The sequence below is a fragment of the Bison bison genome, unplaced genomic scaffold (assembly GCF_000754665.1).
Source record: "Bison bison bison isolate TAMUID 2011002044 unplaced genomic scaffold, Bison_UMD1.0 scf7180017864457, whole genome shotgun sequence".
In the NCBI taxonomy this organism is placed as follows: domain Eukaryota; kingdom Metazoa; phylum Chordata; class Mammalia; order Artiodactyla; family Bovidae; genus Bison; species Bison bison.
The window spans coordinates 505,600-514,523 of NW_011495019.1; the positions used below are offsets into that span (position 1 = coordinate 505,600).

An 8,924-nucleotide genomic window follows, 5' to 3' on the forward strand; every position below is an offset into this window, starting at 1 on the left:
TCATGTAGGGGTCTAATCTTTTCCTTTCTCTAGCCCTCACATGGAAGCTATTTTGAGGCAGGTGCCATTGTGGGGAGGTAGGCCAACTCAGGTCACGGGTGTGGTGGTGGTGGGGTTGTGTGTGCGGAGAGTGGGGAGGAGGCTGGGCCACTGTTTGGACTCTCAGAGGCCAACAGAAAGGGCAAGGCTAGGGCTGACGCCAGTGGCCTGAAACCCAACTCCCCCTGCTGTCAGCCACCCCAAGAGGACCTGTCATATCTCTAAGCCCAGGGCAGCAGGCACCCTGGCTTGGCCCTGGGACTGTCCTGGCCTTAGCAGTCTCTTTGCCCACCGTCTAGAAGCCCACTTTGCCAGAATGCCTCTCACTTTTCAGAGTGGTGGGAAGGAACCTCGATGGTTTCCTGCTTATAACTGGGTGAACCCAGGCAGATCCATACCCTCTTGGAGCCTGCATTTTCCCACTCCACCCAGAAAGCTCAAATATTGTTCAGATATTTTCCTCTGAAAAATTGTGCGTCATGTGCCCCCTCAAGGCACAATTAACTGCCTGCCCTTTCCACCTATTCGCATGTGCTCCTGTCACACTGCTTACCTCACTGCATCACATTTCTTTGTGTCCATACTGGCTTCTCCGTTAGTACCCTAGCACCCAATACTCAGAGACTTTCCCAGGTGCCAGGCTCTATTCTAATCACTTTACATTTGGTAACTCGTTTAGTCTCCCGACAGCCCTATATGATAAATATAGACATTACCCCCACCCCGTGGAGGGGAAGTTAAGGAGATGTGCCACAGTCACACAGATAGCTGATGGAAGAGCTGGGTTTTGAACCAGGAAGTCAGGCCCCTGAATCCGTGCTCCCAAACACTTTACTTTGGTTACCATGTGCAGGAGCTTTGTTTCCTTCATCTGAGTGTTTTGTGGGCCTTGCACAGTGCTGTATACCAAGTTGAACTGAATAAAGGTTCACTGAATTTAAAAGGTGAATGGCCTTCCCAGGAAGGCAAGAGAATGATCAACCTTTATTTTTCATTCATCCATCTTCCCATCCATCCATCCATCCATCAACCCCTCTATCCACTCACCCACCATCCGTCCATCTGTCCATCATCCATCCATCCATCTATCCACCATTCTGCCATCCACCCAACAAACTGTTATAAGGTACCTACTGTGTGTCAGAAACTGCTACATGCTGAGGACACAAACCAGATAAAACACATCGTGGTGTTCAATCTCCTAGGGAGAGAGATAAGTAAGAGGAATAACATTACAGTTCAGTTTATGTGGCGCTATGATCAGGGTCTACACAGAACTTTACAGTTTACAAAATGCCTCCTCGGGCAAGACTAATCTAGTCTTCCCAATGCCCCAGCAAGGTAGAAAGCATCATCCCATTTTATAGCTGTGGACCACGAGACTCAGCAAGGATAAACATCAGGTGTCCTGGCCACCCTGGGACTGTATTGGACCTGTCAGTTATGACTGCCCTACATACACAGCTCTTTCTAAAGATAACTGCCCTGCCCCAGCCCCCAAGGTCATGTCCTCTCCCAAATCCCGGGGCTAGTCACAGCTGATTGAACCAAGGCTGGGACCTAATTAGAGGCAGCCAATGGCATGGCTCTGTCAAACAGCCAGTGTCTATTAAGTACGCCAATCAGATCCCCTCTTTAAAATATGAACAGAGATGATTGATAAGAATTGGCTAGGTGGTAGGAAATGCTAGGTGAAAGGGTTCCATGGCTAGCACCAAGTAAGACCCCCAAACTCAGAGCTTCCCCAGAACAACCTTGGGTCTCCATTCTGATTCTGGTAAAGCCTGCTCCCATTTCAGTTCGAGGGTGACCATCACACTTCCTGTGTGACCTTTTGTGTATCATTGAGTGATCCCTGTTTAGATATTGAGTCAGCGGACTCCTAACAACCAAAGAGACCAGAAGCATACAGGCCCCTTCTTGACAATGTGCTCCTGAAACCACACGTGAGGATCCATGTTAACCCAGGACACTGAGTTGGTATATCTCCAGAAGTCATTCAGCTTTCACAGTGAAAGGTTCAGTTGTAAAATGAGTAACTAAGAGACTACCCTGGTGGTCAGGTGGTAAAGAATCTGCCTTCCAATGCTGGGGACGTGGGTTCGATCCCTGGTCAAGGAAGTAAGATCCCGTGTGCCCACTAAGCCCAAGAGCTGTTACTAGAGAGCCTGCACACTGCGACTACTGAGCCCATGCAGGCTGCAACCAGAGCCTGGGGGCCACACAAGAGAAGCCCACGTACTGCAACACAGACCCAGCCGAACATTTGTTCATTTGTCCATTCCCCATCCTGCTACCAAGTGCTGACTCTGTGCCAGGCTCAGGATCAAAGAGAAAGGCCACTCTGAGAGAGTTTGCTGAGGTCTCAGCTCCTAGTCCTGGCTCCTTGCTGGAGGGTGAGCTCATCAGTATGGGAGGGAAGTGCAGAAGGAAGAGCAGAAGCAGCAGCGAGCTGCCCCCAGTCTGAACCAACCCCTGAGGCCCATTGGGGACACCCCTGAAAGAATCAGCATCACTGGTTCCCATTTAAATCCCCAGCCCTGGCTATGCCACTTGCAAAACCCTTCTACCCAGTGCCCTGAAAACCTCAGCACATCCCTGAGGGGCTGGCAGAGCGGGACTCATTGTTATCCCACATGGCTGTTCAGAAACAAAGGCTTGGAGACCTTGTACACCCGCCCGAAGCTGGTAAGCAGCAGAGCTGGAACCAACAGCCCAATCCACAGCCCTTGTCCCATCTCCAGCCTCCTGAGTTTTCCAAGGATGGCCTGAGTACTTAAAATTTCATCAACTTGTTACCAGCACTAAAGTGTTTAATATGAAGCTGTCACCCCCTTAGCAGGCACCCTCATTAACTGGCAAGTTCATGGAAACCCATGGCTTTGAAGTTGATGAACCTTTTAAGTTTTACCTTTTAAGTTAATAGGAGGGACCAACATCTGTTTGTACTTACACGTCTCTATAACAGAACTGGCGGTACCTAGCAGTTGCTATGGCTACCTGCAGCCACCAGCTTTGTTTGGGGGCTATAATTATCCCTGTGACAGCCTTCTAATAGCCGGGGCAGGGAAACTGGAAAGGCACAGAATAGGAAAGCCAGGCTGCTTCTGCATGCAAAGTTTTCTGCAGCCTTACAAGCTTATGCATACACACATACAGGTGAGTTAGTCTGACACCCAGTGGGGCAGAACTAGATCCCACCAAGGGAGACCTGCCTCTTCCTCTTCTTCCCTTTCATATTATAGAATCCTTTGAATGGGAAAATCTGAAACATATAGAATCATCCTCAAGTCTTCAAATTCTGGACACTTGAGATCCTAGAGTTACAGTTCTAGAGGGCCAGAGTGTTCAACTTTCACCACCCTGAAAACTTGGGTTCTACATTCAGAGTCAGAAAACTAAAGAAAGAGTAATCTAGAATCGTAGGGACATAGGATCTTGAAACTTACAGAGGCCTAGATGGTATCAAAGTTCCCACTGAATCAGCGGTCCCCAACCTTCTTGGCATCAGGGACTGGTTTCGTGGAAGACAGTTTTTCCATGGATCAGGGGTGGGGGGATGGTTTGGGGATAATTCAAGCGTACTACATTCATTGTGCAATTTATTTCTATTGTTATTACATCAGCTCCACCTCAGACCATTGGGCATTAGACCCCGAGGTTGGGAGACCCCTGCACTAAATGCAGGAATTTTCCCTACAGATCATAATCTGCTTGAATACTTCTAGGAGCAGCGAACTCACTTTCTAAAAACCAAAGTATGCCTTCTTGTCAAGCTCACTCCCTTGTCCTGGCTCTCTGGTGCTCCTTGGGAATGTAGAGAACCAGCTGAAAGAAGTTTCAGGCTCCCTAAGATTTTTCTTGTCCAGACTGCACATCCCCAAGGCTTTTTAACTGAATGCCCTCCGCTGGCAAGGTAAGCCAGGAGCCTGTCTAGTCAAAAAAGGCCATTCTCCACCTTGCTCCCCGTGACTCCCACCTCTCCTCACTTACATACTCAGAACTCTCTAGCAAGGGGCTTCCAGCTCCCCCTGCACAAGTTTGAGGCCCAGGTGACTGTGCACCAAACTCTCTCTTTCAAAGGTGACCTGGGAATTCATGAACCCTTGCGCAGCTAACAACTCACACCCCGCTCCCCGCCCCCCGCGGCCCCGCCCCAGTGAATCTGGGGGAGGGAAGAGGTGTTACACTTTAAGACTCCACCGTGGGGAACCAAAGATGGCAAGAAAGAACATTTTGGATCTTCAAAGCTGTAGGTCCCCTCAACCTTGGCCACCCCCCTTCCTCCTCCACTTCCTCCTCCTCCTCCCCGAAGCCGCCCCTTTGGAGGCCAGCCCAGGCAGCGCCTCCCACCCACTCCCAGCTCAGCTTGCTCCTTCCTGGCAGAGTCTGCCTCCGGGACCAGCGCCAGATGAGACTCAGAGCAGGGCTGGGGCCTGGAGCCTGCAGGATCTGCTGAGGTCACGCATGAGTTTGAGGACCCCCCCAAAGCTGGCCCCAGACCCCCTGGGGCCCGCCCTCCTCCCAGCCCCCACCAGCGGCCCTTGCACTGACCACGTTTCCCCTTCTGCCCAGCTGTCCTTCTGAAGCCTTCAGCCAAGCGGGCTGGGGGCGGGGAGAGGTGTCTTATAGCAGCTGGGGAGAGGCACAGGGAACTAAAAATATAGTTTATATGGCAAGGCTCCTCCCTCCTCTCCCTGGAGGCCCAGAGGGGCTTATTGGAGGAGGGCTGGTAGGGACCAGAGCCCAATATCCCAGTCGACAGGTGTAGCCCAGGGACACCTGCCCTCCTTCCTGCCCTCACCCTACACCCTCAGCCTCTGAGGCTTAGAGTCCCCCCCCAGCCCCTCCTCCTGCCTGTCATCTGCCGGAGTCCAGCACCACCCCCATGCTGCCCCTCCCTCATCAGTCCGCCCTCCCTCCATCCTGGTGGATCTCACAGAAATAGCTCCCCCTCCAAGAATCCCCCCTCCCCACGCCACCCCTTTCCCAGCAAGTGTGCCTCTTCCTCCCCACCTTGGGCTCCAACATGGATGCAGCCTTCTCGGCTCTCTCTGCTTTGGGGTGCAGCACCCCATTTCTACTCTGTGAACTTCTTCAGGGGTAGGGATGTAAAAGCTACAGACACACTGGCCTTAAGACCCCTCCCAGGAGCCCTTTCCAGTAGACATTTAAGAAAAAGAAATGGAAGCAGAGTTGCTTTCCAGCGTTTCAGGATAGACACTTTGCTAAGCCCCACTCTTCACAAGGGGAGACTGAGGCACAGGGAGGTTAAGTTGCCCAAGGTCACAGGGCTAGGAAATGGGCCAAGCACGAAATTCAGCACTGGGCAGTCTGGTTTCAGAATTTGTGCTTCACCGATAGGAAATGGTCTAACCTGGGATTCTGCAAACCCCGACCAAAGGGCCAGGTCGATAAGCTCTCTGAATTGTTTTATTGAACTGAGTCCATCCAGGTTCCTGGAGGTGAAGGCAAAGACAGTTGCCTTAGGAAGACAGAGCCCTTAGGAAAGGGCTCGCTGGGAGGCCAACAATCAGGAGACCCTGCTGCCATCTAGTGGCGGCGAGGAGAAAAGCCTCCATCCCTGGCTCCGCCCCGCTCACTGCGTTCTTTTGTTCGTTTAGCCAGCCCGCCGGCAGGCGGACGGGATCTTTTTCCATCTTTACTTTCGTGGCACCAGGACTGGCTTTCCACGTTATTTAAATAGGCCATGGTCCTTACTCTCAAGGACCTCAAAGTTGGGTGGAGAAAACATCCCAGGGGGATTAGAAATACAACAGAGATTTGAACAAAGAGCTACAGGCAAGTGAGAAGGTAGCCCCCCAGGTCCACATGGAGAAGACCTGTTGGCAGAGGTGACAGCTGGACTGGATCTTAACGTATAAGGGAATTCCTGCAGGGTCTCCTAAGCAGAAATAATAAACCGTGTATGCAAAAGCCCAAGGGGTTCAGGGAAAGAGTTCCAGAGGAAAGGAGTGTTATGGGGGTGGGAGCTGTAAGACCCCTCCCTGCCAAGGGCCTCCTGCACCGAAACAGGAGGCTTTGAATGGGGGACTTAGAACATTAGACTTTCCAGTTCCACAAACACTCGTGCTCACTGAGTGCCAGGTTCTGTGCTGCAGCCCAAGGAGACCAGGTGAGAATCAATCCTCCTCGAGCTTTAGAGGGAATGGGAGGAGGGCACGTGTACACAGATGATGGCGGCACTGTGACAGGGGCAGAAACAGGCGGTTCAGCACAGGAGTAAAGACTTTGCAGTCAGACACCTGGATTCGAGGCTTGGCTCCACCGGGTATCGTGTTTGTGATCTGGGGACGGTTTCATCACTTTTCAGGGCTTTTGTTTTTGTATCTGTAAAATAGGAACTTTGAAAATAATTACCCATCTCAAATGTCATCATGAGGGTTAAAAGAAGAATGCATATGCAGGATTCAGGGTAGTGCCTGGCACACAGTAAGTGCTCAGTAATTGCTCCCTGTGAAGTAAGATGCAAAGGAATCATAAAAGAGGAAATTGCTAATTCCATCAAGGAGCATGCAGCAGAGAAGGTGATGTCTAGGTAGGAATTTGAAGGATCAACAGGGGTTGAAGCAAAGTGAGGAAAGAATATTCCAAGCACAAGGACTGAAATACTCAAGGACATGGAAGTTGGTGTATAAGGACTAAGTTTTGGTTGTGGGTGGCAGGAAATCCAAAGAAACATGGCTTTAAAAAGAGAATATTCATTTCTCTTTCATATAGAAGTCCAGAGGTAGTGGTCCAGGGTTGGCAGGGCACATAACATGTCAGGAACCCAGCCTCAGTCTACTTTAGTAGCTCTGTCATATTACACACATGGTCTCCACCTCCTGATCCAAAATGGCTGCTTGAGTCCAGTCATCACATCATCATTCCAACCAGCAGGAAGTCAAAAAAGGTGAAGACGTTTGTGTCCCCTACCTTTAGGGACACTTCCTGGAAGTGGTGATCAGTACTTCCTCTCCTTAAACATCACATGGTCACACTTCTCTGTAAGGGAGGCTGAGAAATGTAGTGTGTGTTTCTATATGACCATATCCCCAGATAAAAACTGGAAAGTCTTTTACTTAGGAAAAAGGGGGAAATGTAAACTGGATGAAAACTAGACATTTCTGCCACAGGAGTTGTAAAGAACATGTAAAGATACGGGAAACTAAAAATATTTTGGTGTTTTTATGGTGGAAAAATTGATGGAGCAAGTGATGAAAGATGCAGCCTAAGAAATAAACAAAAGCTGAGGAACGGTTTTGAGCACGGGAGGACCATGGTCTGATTTCCTGCATTGGAAACACCACACTAGTTGCATGGGGATAATGTAAGGGGTGGGGGGAGTAGAGGCAGGAGACATTTCTTCCCAGCATTTCATTCTGAAAGTTCTCATGAAGCTAAGTTCAAAATGCAAAAAGGAGTATGTCAAGGCTATTTATTGACACCCTGCTTATTTAACTTATATGCAGAGTACATCATGAGAAATGCCAGGCTGGATGACTCACAAGCTGGAATCAAGATTGCTGGAAGAAATATCAATGACCTCGGATATGCAGATGACATCACCCTTATGGCAGAAAGCGAAGAAGAACTGAAGAGCCTCTTGATGAAAGTGAAAGAGGAGGGTGAAAACGTTGGCTTAAAATCCAACATTCAGAAAACCAAGATCATGGCATCTGGTCCCATCACTTCATGGCAAATAGATGGAGAAACAATGGAAAAAGTGAGAGACTTTATTTTGGGGGGATCCAAAAATAAAAAACTTTATTTTCTTGGACTCCAAAATCACTGCAGATGGTGACCACAGCCATGAAATTAAAAGACGCTTGCTCCTTGGAAGAAAAGCTATGACCAACCTATTAAAAAGCAGAGACATTACTTTGCCAACAAAGGTCCATCTAGTCAAAGCTATGGTTTTTCCAGTAGTCATGTATGGAAATGAGAGTTGGACCATAAAGAAGGCTGAGGGCTGAAGAATTGATGCTGTCGAACTGTGATGTTAGAGAAGCCTCTTGAGAATCCCTTGGACTGCATGGAGATTAAACCATCGTAAAGGAAATCAACCCTGAATATTCATTGGAAGGACTGATGCTGAAGCTGAAACTCCAATACTTTGGCCACCTGATGCGAAGAACTGACTCATTTGAAAAGACCCTGTTGCTGGGAAAGATTGAAGGCAGGAGGAGAAGGGGACAACAGATGGTTGGGTGGCATCACCAACTCAATGAACATGAGTTTCAGCAAACTCTGGGAGATAGTGAAAGACAGGGGAGCCTGGTGTGCTGCAGTCCATGGGGTTGTAAAGAGTTGGTCATGCCCTAGCAGCTGAACAACAACAAGTTAAATAAATTTTAAAGTGACCATCTTATACCCACCACCGAAATTCTACCAACATTTTACTAAACCAGTGTTCTCAGGTATCTATCCAACCCTCATGCTTCCAATCTTATTTCCAAGGCCTTTCAAAGCAAACTGCAAACAACTGTCCATCCACTTCTTCCTAATCAGCATGCATGTCATTAGTGAGAATTCTATGTTTGCATTTTTTTCTTTTGATGTAAAATTTACATCCAATGAAATCCACACAACTGAAGTGGACTCTTGCTGAGTTTTGATAAATTTATACACTTGTGTAATGTGAACCCCTATCAGGATATAGAACGGTATTCAGTTCAGTTCAGTTCAGTCGCTCAGTTGTGTCTGACTCTTTGCGACCCCATGAATCACAGCACACCAGGCCTCCCTGTCCATCACCAACTCCAGGAGTTCACTCAGACTCATGTCCATCGAGTCAGTGATGCCATCCAGCCCTCTCATCCTCTGTCGTCCCCTTCTCCTCCTGCCCCCAGTCCCTCCCAGCATCAGAGTCTTTTCCAATG

General features: G+C 49.0%; 1 protein-coding gene across 1 annotated transcript in view; it reads right to left on the reverse strand.

Moving 5' to 3' along the window:
- MB (myoglobin) overlaps positions 1-4,653 on the reverse strand; it is a 15,678-nt gene extending 11,025 nt beyond the window's left edge. Inside the window, exons 1-2 of the mRNA XM_010859616.1 lie at positions 4,594-4,653; positions 1,174-1,240 (exon numbers count right to left, since the gene is read on the reverse strand). The gene's annotated coding sequence lies outside the window, so the exon portion shown is untranslated. The remainder of the gene's footprint in view (positions 1-1,173; positions 1,241-4,593) is intronic.
- Positions 4,654-8,924: the final 4,271 nt, after the last annotated feature.